The sequence below is a fragment of the Sander lucioperca genome, chromosome 17 (genome assembly GCF_008315115.2).
Source record: "Sander lucioperca isolate FBNREF2018 chromosome 17, SLUC_FBN_1.2, whole genome shotgun sequence".
In the NCBI taxonomy this organism is placed as follows: domain Eukaryota; kingdom Metazoa; phylum Chordata; class Actinopteri; order Perciformes; family Percidae; genus Sander; species Sander lucioperca.
The window spans coordinates 14,924,459-14,936,348 of NC_050189.1; the positions used below are offsets into that span (position 1 = coordinate 14,924,459).

The 11,890-nt window shown below is 40.5% G+C and overlaps 1 pseudogene; it reads left to right on the forward strand.

The window, feature by feature from the left end:
• Nucleotides 1–4,352: 4,352 nt before the first annotated feature.
• Nucleotides 4,353–8,990, forward strand: LOC116042274 (annotated as a pseudogene).
• The last annotated feature ends 2,900 nt before the right edge of the window (nt 8,991–11,890 follow it).

Consider the following 11,890-nt stretch of genomic DNA (forward strand, 5'->3'; position numbering starts at 1 on the left):
CACAACTTGAAAGAACTACACTCACACCTCTGCGGTGCTGCTTGGCTTAGCTACTGTGAGAGTTTCCATGATTCTAACCAGCCCTGCACCTTTGACATCACATGTCCAGTACATACAGAAGGCTAAAGTTACCACAGAACATTCTTCGTAGGTTGTTTTTTTTTGTACATGTTGCCACAAACCCCGGAGATGTAAGAAGCTCTCTGCAGGTAACGGTAAAGAGAGATGTCAGGCGTCTCTGCGGTTTCAGGCAGGATGTCTTTACATCAGTACTTCTCAGTTCTCACATACAGAATAGACTAAGGTGTGTTCGCTCCACTAGTGCAGTGCCCCGGCCGATTGCTTGGCCTACCGTATTGCTGCTTGCAGCTTTCTCCAGAGCCATTGTACCCTGAAATAACTCACACAAGGCCCTCATAGCACGTACTATGCAACTGAACTACTGCCAGTGGTATTACCAGAAGTACCAAAAGTATTCAGATCCTTTTCTTATGTAAAAAAAGTACTAATACCACACTGTAAAAAATACGTTGTTACAAGTAAAAGTCCTGCATTGAAAGTGTTGCTTAAGTAAAAGTATGTAAGTATCATCAGGAAAATGTACTTAAAGTAGAGTAGAGTACTCAATGCAGAAAAATCCTCACATTTCAGAAACTGGAAACGATCCAAACTGTTCTGTGTTTAATCAGCTAATTATTTCAGCTGGACCGTTATATTGTTGGGTAGTTTAATTTATAAGATTTTATAAACTACATGTGTTTTGTGTGCAAAATCCTAATTTGTAAAGTAACTAGTACGTAAAGCTGTCAGGTTAATGTAGTGGAGTCAAAAGTAAAATACTTCTCTCTGAAATGTAGCGGAGTAGAAGTAGAAAGTGGCGTGAAAAGAAAAGACTTGAGTAAAATACCTCAACATTTGTACTTAAGAACAGTATTTGAGTCGATGTACTACTGTACTGTACTACTACTGACTTACTTTGTACTTCAGAGGAGAAAATTGTACTACTACATTTACCTGGCAGAGAAATGTTACTGGTTACATTGCAAACTCAGATTTTACTCACAAAATATTACATTTTCAATATGATGCATTATTATTTATGAAACTATCTAGCATTATATTAGAGTTGAAAGCTTCACCTTGAACAGCCTTTAAGTAAATTTAGGTACATTGTGCTGATAATGCCTCTTTTAAGTAAACATTGAAATGCAGCAGATATCCTACAGCACTTGTACCGTCCAGTCATAGTACAAGTCCTGCAGGATATCCACTCGTGCTCATTGAGGGAAGTGAAGAAAAGTTCAGTAATAAGGTTAGTAGGCTATCTCCAGCAGTCAGAAACACACAGGTCAAATATGGAGGTATTCATTTCCAAATAGGCGTAATAATCACTGGCAGCCCGCCATGGAAGACATGTCTGATTGAGAGCACCTGCAGCTTTTGTTTTTTTTACTCACACTTTATTGTGCCATCACTTAGTTTCATTCATATTTATTAATATTCAACGCTGTGTAAACTGCTCCAAATTCCAAACAACAAGTTCCCTTGGATACCCAGCAATATACCCTCCAAGTATATTGGATGAATGGTGGACACACACACGCACGCACGCACACACGCACGCACGCACACACACACACACACACACACACACACACACACACACACACACACACACACACACACACACACACACACACACACACACACACACACACACGCTTTCCGAGACGGTTTCACTTTGACGCATACTTAAAGAATTTATGCAATATGAAAATACTGTATAATAGTTAGAACACAAGCCCTGCTCCATAATGTGACTGTTTTCTCCTGCCCTGACATAATATAACATGATGGAAATGTTCAGAAATAATGCTGTTCAGGTTAGGTCAGTCCAAAAAGGAAAAGATCAGGTTGTGGGGCAGTGTAAACATAGATGGAATTTGGCCGAGGGTAGAATATGAGGGCTAATGCACATTAACAGAAGAGGCAGTAGAATATGAGAAGCCAAGAAAGTTGCAAGAGATGAGACTTATCTTGACTTGGGTTGGTCCAACAGGATCAAGGAAGTCCACAATCACATCTGGAGATTTCATCCAAACCCGCTTTAAAGGATCAGCACACTTCCAGCACCACGTTGTTGCCCAGGAAAAGTCTGGTAAATCCAGCCGGTTCTTGGAATATCTGCCACTCCATTTATAAACTATGTCATTGTTTTTCTTTTCTTCTTCTTTTTTTTCAGCAAAAATATCCAAAACTGGATTAAACTTTTAGTGATTTCATTCTTTTGCCACTCTCATTCCTCTGTCTGTTCTCCTCCATGCTTCCCCCAGCTCACAGGTGTGTCTCATTAATCACTTTCCCCACCTTCATTTCCTGTCAAGGTTGAAAAGGGCTATTTCATACTTTTTCTTAACCCCCTTTCTACTACACAAGCCACGTGCTGGGTCACATCTTACTTAAGCAACACCCAACTGCGACCCACAGCGTCATTTTAAACTTTTAGTCTATTTTCTTCTACTTTGTATTGTCTTATGGCTCTGTGTACTGCCAAAGTGCAGGTGACCTACACTCAGCACTGTGCCTGAATGCACCTTGTGCAGACACTGACAGCTTGAAGCTGCTGCTGACACGTTTGAACATTCTTTTTTTTTAATATATTTATTTATTTCCACAAAAAAAAGTTAATTCCAGACACACTTGTCACCTCTGCATTGTTTATTTGGTCGTTGCAGTCACAAGGACCTTTCCCAAGACAAGACAGTGGTTTATTTATTGCCTTTAGTTGACAGTAGTGCAGACGTAGGCAGGAAACAAGGGCAGAGAGGGGTGTGACATGCAACAAAGGTCCCCGGCTTGAATCAAACTGTGGCTCTGTAACCATACAGCTACTAAAGGGCTCCAACTTTCTAAGTTTTTACAGTAACATGTCACTTGTGAATCCCTCAACAGTTAGAGAGAATATCTGCTACATTTGATCTACGTTCTCCATCTTTGGACTGCAGGCCAGACCAGTAACACTTACAAGTATCCCCATTCCATGACAAAATAATAAGGAAAATCACTATTACTGTAAGCAGCAGGGGGACCAGCTAGATGTCTGCACAGCAGTGGTGGGGCTAGAAGGGGGAACAGGTGGTGGTGATTGGGGGGTGTATGGGGTGGCACCGCCCCCCCTTAAATATGACTGCCCTCCTCCCCCCCAACCCATTGGGCTAGAGTGCTGTCAATCTGACAATTGTGATTTCCATTGGATCAGACTACTGTCACTTGGCTGCCTGTTCTGCCAAACTTCCCAGCCCTTGTCACATGACCAATTAATGTTTCCATGATAACTATACAAAACTCTGATACCATTACATTATATTTTCTTGATTACCTTCCTTCATTTATGGATACAAATGGTGACAGACACAGACAGAAAGACAGACAGACAGAGATAGATGGATGGATGGATAGATGGATGAATCTGATAGATCCTATTTTGATCTGGAACCAGCACTGGAATTGTCTTCTTAAAAAGTGGCAGACTGAGCCTATAGAAAATGTGTATTGTGTTTGGATATACAATTTGTTTAAAATGAAAACCAGTGAAACTAATAATGAATGAGATGTTTTATTTAGCAAAATTACATTGTGTTGTTCTATCCTATCCAATATTTCCTATATTTCTAAGCAGATTTTCTATGCTGTATTCTGATAAAATGTCCCCCGGGACTGATTATTGGTCCCCACTGTGCCACCCCAATTTAAAAAGAATCCTGGAATCGCCCCTGGTACACAGGTCCAATCAGTTTTAAGGAAGACTGGATCCAGGACCGGAGTCAGACTGGGAGTAAATTATAGGCTACTAGTCTAGTCTTGTTTCACTGCCACAGGTCTCAGGTCTGTATGTAAAAATGTCTAATACCCGAATCGATCCAGGTATTAGACATATAACTTGGTATGTCATGATTACTGCTGGAGAAAATCAGAAGCCTAATGCTGCTGCCACAGTTGTTACAGTCATTATCCTCATGTCTATCCAGATCTGTAAAGATGTCTCACAGAGACAGACCTTTCAAGTAGACTGATGACGGACAGGTGCTAAAATAGATGTAGTATGAAAAGGATGTGGTTGTATACTATACCTTCTGTACTTCCTGTTACAGGGAGAAGAAAAGCAGCTGAACTCATCACAGCAACAGCACTGGGGCAAAGAAACTGTTTTCTGTTATTTCATATTTTTGTATTTCCTAATTTTGTCACTTAAATTTGATTGATTTACTTTCTTTGTTTATGGATATGAATGGAGATAGATAGATATAGACAGACAGAAAGAAAGACAGACAGAGAGATAGATAGATAGATTACATTTTGATCTTGAGCACAGCTAAAGATGACACTAAAATAAAAAGCCATGTATGGGTACTGCTATATTGGTGACGTGAATCTAATGTCTAATGGAGCTTTTTTCGCTGCTTTGTGACCAGCCTTATTCGATTTCCCAAGCAGCCAATCAGGTGAATGTAGATGAATCTAGTGAACCAATCAGACAGCAGTCAGCAGCGTATGTTTATGCGTGGTGAGAGTGTTGACACTTCTGGCACTTTGTCAGACCTGCTGTGTGAAGGATGGGGATGCAAGCTGAGAAGATGACCGTGTGCCTTCTACATATTTCTCTGCTCTGGTCTGTGTGTAAGTAACTCAAAATCCACCTGTTGGATCTTTTTTTTAATGAGGATTTCCATACATCAAAGTGACTTGTTTCTTTTCTGTATCTTTCAGGTGAAGCACGGATAAGTGACGTCTCTCAGCCAGCTGCTTTCCAAGCAGTAGAGCTAGGACACACAGTTACTTTTACATGTTACATTAAAAGTGCTGCAAGAACCAGGGTGTGGTACACACTAAACACTGAGAGGAGACTTCAGCTGCTGGCCTCCACGGATACTTTATATAATCTGACAATATTTGAAGACAAATCACACCGTTATGAAGTCCAATTGGACCACATCAGCAGTCTTCTGACTATCCCGAGGACAACGTGGGAAGACGTTGGCACATACTACTGTGGAGTGATGGACTTAAGAGACATTCAGTTTGGACAAGGAACTTTTTTGATGATAAAAGGTATTTATTCTCCACAGTTTAAGATTAAAAATGTTTTAGCTGAATGCAGTGGTGGAATGTAACTCAGTACATTCACTGAAGTCCTTGTACTTTACTTGAGTCCTTCCTTTTCATGCCACTTTCTACTTCTACTCCACTACATTTCAGAGGGAAATTATGTACTTTTTACTCCACTACATTCATTTGAAAGCTTTAGTTACTTTACAAATTGAAACAGGAAGTTTTTCACAAAATGCTTACTTGTGGGGAATTGTTGGGTCTTTGTAAATGATAGAGGGTGGTCTAGACCTACTCTATCTGTAAAGTTTCTAAAATGTGAGGATTTTTCTGCATTGAGTACTTTCACTTTTAATACCTTAATAACATTTTCCTGGTGTCACAGTTTTACATCAGCAACATTTACATTAGTACTTTTACTTAAGTAAAGGATCTGAATACGTCTTCCACCACTGGCTGAATGTGAGCTAAATGGTTTTTTGATTTCTTCCCCAAGGTGCGAACCCGATCAGTGACTCTGGCGTCCAGCAGCGGGAGTCTGAACCCGTCCAGCCAGGAGACTCTGTGACTCTCAGCTGTTCTGTTCACACTGGCCGCTGTGCAGCAGAACACATTAGTGTCACGTGGCTGAAAAACTCTCATCACTCTGCTCCGCAAATGATCTACTACTCTGGAAATAAGAGCTGCCAGAGGACTGAGAGTGGAGAGACTAGCTGTGTGTACGAGCTTCTCCTGAGGAACCTCAGCTCTGATGATGCTGGAACCTTCTACTGTGTCCTGACTTCATGTGGACAGACGCTGTTTGGAAACGGGACCAGGATTATTGTTCACAGTAAGACCAGAACTGTCACTAAACATTAGGGGTGTGAATCTCTTGACTGTAGCAGAGTCTGAACACAGCAGACAACAGACAAAAAAAAAAAAAAACACCCGGAAAATCAACAAGCATCATCAGTAGGCAACAGTTGATTATGGTCTGTCACTGCATCGATGCAGAATCGCCCAGGTCCGCCCCGCGATGCATCGGCGCAGTGATTAATTTCAACACCCCTACTATACGTTTTTTTTTTAGTTTTAGTCCAATTCCTAGCAAATATTATGAATCATAAACACAGAGAAAATGTTAGGTCAATATTGAAGAATGCTGTAAAACCCCAGATTAAGTCCAAAGCCAGCTAGAGGTGAAATGAAGAATGATTATTCCTTCAATCGATCAACAGAAATATAATCAGCAATAATTTGGTAATTGATTCATTGTTGGTCCTTTTTCAAGCAAACATACTAAACATTTGTCACTATTTCCTGATATTTTATAGATCAAATTAATAAAAAATCGATAAAGTACTCAAAAGAAAATAATTGCTACGCCTGCCCTAAAGCCAATGTTTTCATGTTTTCAAGTTTTTGTTTACACTGACTAGGTTCGAGTAATATTGGGGCTAGAAGTTGAAGAAAATGGAAGGTTTCAGTCCAAGAAAATCTTGCTCTTATAAACGTTTTCATTTAAGAAATTAAGATTTGTGTTCATGTTTGCAGCCATTTACAGAGGCTATTATTGAATACTGTTCATTCTCATATGTTTCAAAGGAGACGTTGCCTTCACCGAATCAGTTGATCTGAGTCATTACACTGATGCTGTCAAACACCGTTCTTGGGATTGGGACACTTGTGCTTGTATGGAAACTTTGCAAAAACCACAAGAAAGATCCCACAGGTATGAACAACTATGTATTATATTACATATCTGTATATCCGAAGCAAAAGCTGATATGTTCTGTTATGTTCTGCAGTAGCAGTGACAGAAGTCATTTTTGTTTTAGCTGCATCCGGATCCAGGGATGGATCTCTTGAAGCCAATCAGGTAATCCATTTGTTCAACGCATTCTCATAAAACGATTTCGTATGATATTGTACAAAAAATACAGTGACGTCCAGCCGGTCACATGACGTCCCGTCACATGACTTAAGTTAAGCAGTCTTACAGCTCAATTTAGCCGAGAAAAGGTTACTGGTAGCTGGAAAAAGGGCACCGCGAGGTGACGGTTCTTGCAGAGGCCGTTAAAGTTGAGCTTAGCTGACAAAAGGTGACTGTCCTGCAGCGACGACAGTTAAGTTTAGTGGTCTTTACAGTAAAATGTAGCCGAGAAAAGGTTACTGTGAGACGAGTGATAGTCCTTTCAGCCGTTGTTGCAGTTGAGTTTAGTAGACAAAAGGTGGCTGTTGAGTGACAACTAGTCTTTATCAACGACGTTCCACTCCTGGGATTGTTCCGGTGCCGCCCAAAATTCCGCCGTATGTCCCTCTTTTTTCGGCCGGATGTCCCTCATCTTCCTCTTTCTTTGTGTTGGCGTTCTAAACCCCGGTGGATTCATGAGGACTATGGTTAACTGCTCCTCAGATCTCTGCAGGGTAAATCCAGACAGCTAGCTAGACTATCTGTCCAATCTGAGTTTTCTGTTGCACGACTAAAACAACTTTTGAACATGTTCCACCAAAACACGTTCCTTCCCGAGGCTATTTTGCAGCGGCACCGTGGCTCCGTCCGACGATTGTGATTGGTTTAAAGAAATGCCAATAAACCAGAGCACGTTTTTCTCCCATCCCGGAATGCTGCGTGGACTAGCCAGACCCTCCTCCACAGCGCTGTAAAGGGAGGTCTGGCAATGCGAGACTATGTGACAACAGTTAAGTTTAGACACCAAAACGACTAGTTAAGATTAGATAAAAGATTGTGGTTTGGGTTTAAACATAAACACACGTATCCTAGGTGAAAGTCTTGGTTTTATCCCAGGACAGAAACTGCGCTCCCCGGCTTGAAAGCGCTGTTTTATGACCCAACCCCGACTTCCTCTACGCGGAGAACGACAGTCTTACGCAGCAGCAGTTACTGTGGTGCTGTTATGTGCTCCCCGCCCTGCTCTTTCCTCCTCTCTGGTCATCTCAGGTGTTCCTGATCTGTGATTGAGGGTGGCCCCGCCCCTGGATATAAGGGGCTAGGAGACAGAAATTGCTCGTGAGAGACTGAAGCAGCACAGATCATCGTTGTCTTCTGTTGTTTTCTGTTATCTTTCTTTTATTTTATTGCTTTGAAGATGGAGGTCTGGTAGTCTAGTTTTCGCGGCTTTTTTTTTATTAGTTAGTCTACTCTTTAGTTTGGGGGGGGGAGTTCTGGGTCCGACGGCCCTTGATGGGTTGGCCCAGGCTTCTTCTCTTCTTTTGTTCATTTTGGCCAGACCTCCAGACTCCCATAGTTTTGGTTAATTAATCATAGTTAGTTTGTGAATAAACTTTGATTTACTTTCACTATCCTCGGGTTTGGTGTTATCAATTTGTTGACGGTCACATTTTGTGTTTGTTTGTTGTGGCCGTAACAGGTGCATACAGCAATAAATGCATGGAATAAATACAGGAAATTATTTTCCGTAGCTGTACCTATGAATGGTTCATGAGAACAGCCTGATTTCTTCTAGCTCAGTTTCTGGTTACAATTTCAGTTATATGCCTTTAAAGGTTCTAATGTGGTATATACAGTATTTCTCAGTCACTGTTTAATGGCAACTTAATGCGGTCTATGTCTCCTCTCTCTGAGTCCAAATGTTCAGAACTAACACTGTTAGTGTCTTTCAGCCTGGAGATGCAGTGATGTATGCAGCAGTGTGTTCTGCTCCCAGAGGCTCCTCCTGCAGAACAGCTCCAGTGGAATACGGTAGCGACGCCGTAGTTTATTCTCACGTCAAGTACTCTCAACAGGACTGACAGACTTGCAAGTAAAAGGAAAAACAAGAAGCATTACAACTGGACTTGTGATCTGGCAGGGATAAATACAGTTAGGACCTGCACGGGATATTAAACTCCAAGCGGGCTGCATGAGAGATATGTATCCTCCCCCCGGTGTCCCCCCCCACCACCACCACCACCACCAATCCATTGGGCTACAGTGCTGTCAATCTGACAATTGTTATTTCCATTGGATCAGAGTACTGTCACTTGGCTGCCTGTTCTGCCAATCTTCCCATCCCTTGTCACATGACCAAATAATGTTTCCATGATGACTATCCAAAATTATGATAACATGGAACCAGCACTGGAATTGTTTCTTTTTTTAAGTGGCAGACTGAGCCTTTAGAAAATGTGTATTGTATTTGGATCATATAAATAAAATGGATAGAAAGGCCATTGAACTTTTTCGTGTGTTCATTTGATTGGTATACAACAAAATGGCGATTGTTCTTAGTTGTCATAGTGACAATACGCGGCAGTAGGGCTGTAAACTGTGTTCGTTCTCGGAGTTGCAGGGAGTGAGACGGGACAGTTAAACCCAGCGGTAGTGGGTCAGCAGACCGCTAACGTTAGACCCAGCCCGCTGTTCAGCTCATTCTCTGTAATCGATGCAGCATAAAAGTACGGCGGAACCAGCAAGTCAGCCAGCCGATGTTAGTTGGCTAACGTTAGCTTGCTAACTCATGCTTAACATTACCCCCTCAACACAGAAATAGTGTGGTCGTCAGTAAAAGAAGAGAACTTTCTATACATAGGTGGAGTTTGATCATGTGCCTATTTAAGAGCTGGTGCTCTCTCTGTGTCTGTATGTTGGTGGTTTCAAGCAGGATGTCCTCATTCTGTTGCTAGGAACCTGTGTAACTCCACCACTGAGACTTTCAGGGGATCACAGGAACCTATTTTTGTGATCAAACTGTGTGTTTAGAAGCAGAATTTCATTGATGTCTTTCTGTGTGTTAAACCGCACACAGCTCATGAGCAACAAAAAAAAAATCACAGAAGTTAAGTAGCGATGTGGTTAGAAAAACCCAAACAAAGGTTATGGTTTGATCAGACAATACATTCAAAGTATTCTCACTGCTTTACCAGTTGGCTTTAATTACATCTCCACAAACAATAGCTTTGTCAAAGTTTATGGTAACACTTTATAATAATGGTACATGAATTATCATTAATTCATGTATGACCTAATGCATGAAAAAGCATGTATTAATTCATGTAGTACTTCATGAACAATCAGTAATGCCACAAATAAAAAAATGGCAAGACATTTCTGGTCTTCAGACACTTAGAAGTTAGTAAAAAGTAAAATTCATAAATATCCTACTTGGCTGAGCATTGTTCTTAGACATAACTCTTTAAGTGCCTTATGTTGTTGTGAATTAAGTATACTGTATTTTGTGTAAATGTAGTGACTTCAGTATCATTTTGCCAACCCACTCCTTTAATTCTTAATACAATTAATTGTATGCCACCATTATCATATGTTATTTTATCAATGTTACAGATGGACCAGGTCAGCACTTTATTAGAACGACCACAAACATGATGAAGTAATGAAGAAGTAATGTTTTGTTAATCATGATTACAACACTACAATTCAGTTTCTTTAGCCTGTCACTTTAACTACAGATTAACCTATGAAGGAGACATGAACATCATTAATAAATCAGAAATCATGAGGAATGAAATCCCTTAATTGATGCATTCATTAATGTATTGTTCCTGCTCCAGTATGTCCAAAACTCTGCTGCCAGGTCTTGGTCTCCTCCATCCATACACCCCGACCCCGAAGCCTGCGGTCCTCAGACGCTGGCCTGCTCTCCATTCCCCACACCAGACTCTGTACCTTCAGAGACAGAGCCTTTAGTGTTGCAGCCCCATCCCTCTGGAACACCCTCCCTGCAGATATCTGAAATGCTACATCCCTGTACATTTTTTAAAAGCTCCTGAAACAGGGCGACCTCTAGCTCACCCAGTAAGAGCATTCGCCCCTCTTTGCTGCGTGTCATCCCCCATCTCTCTCCCCTTTTCATGTCTATCCACTTTCAAAAATGAAGGGAAAAGCCCCAAAAAATATACTTTATATAAAAAATACTTTGTGTACCATTATTATAAAGTGTTACCAAGTTTATTTTATTGAGAAAAGTGTTATACAGCCAAACAACAAAATTACATGTATCTAACATGCATTATTGTTGTGATAACATACTTTAACTGTAACAGATATTCTAAGAACATTTTGAGCGGGGGCTTTCTAGACGTAGTTATTGAAACGGTTTTGGGGGGAAATGAGCTCAGCACAAGCGGGAGTTTTTGTGGACTACTCAACCACGGGGCTCCAGAAATTTGGCCCACTGTTTCCCCAAGTCCACCGCAGTTGGAAAATGAAAGAATGACACGTCATCTTCACCGGTGCATGTACACCCAGGGAAGCACAAACAAGCATGGTAGCGCAAATAAAGAAACAGGAAATAAATAGCTTAGATAGATAGATAGATAGATAGATAGATAGATAGATAGATAGATAGATAGATAGATAGATAGATAGTCCCGCGTGTCACAAAAACATACATTTTATAACCCCACCCACAATCTTTTTCCTAAACCTAACTGTCCCATTCTTGTGCTGCATGTCAGTCAGTACAGTTAATTTTTTCCTTTACTTTGTTCTTTATATCTGAGAATTCATTTGTATTTAATATAAGCCTATTTTTCTGAATCCTGTTTTTCTATGAAAATATAAAATCACTGTTGGGCAAAAACCTTGTATGTCCAAACCTGTTGCTTTTCAGGAAATGAAAAAAGGATGATTTGAATATATATATATATATTTATATATTTATATATCATAGTATTGATTAATATAAAATTATATTGAGCCATTTACCTTTGAGGAAGTCAGACAAAATTTGTAAAACCCACAGATGGACGTAAAGGTTGACCAATAGCATCAATTTATGAAAACAAATTAAAAAACTATCAATTGTTATATAACCTCTGG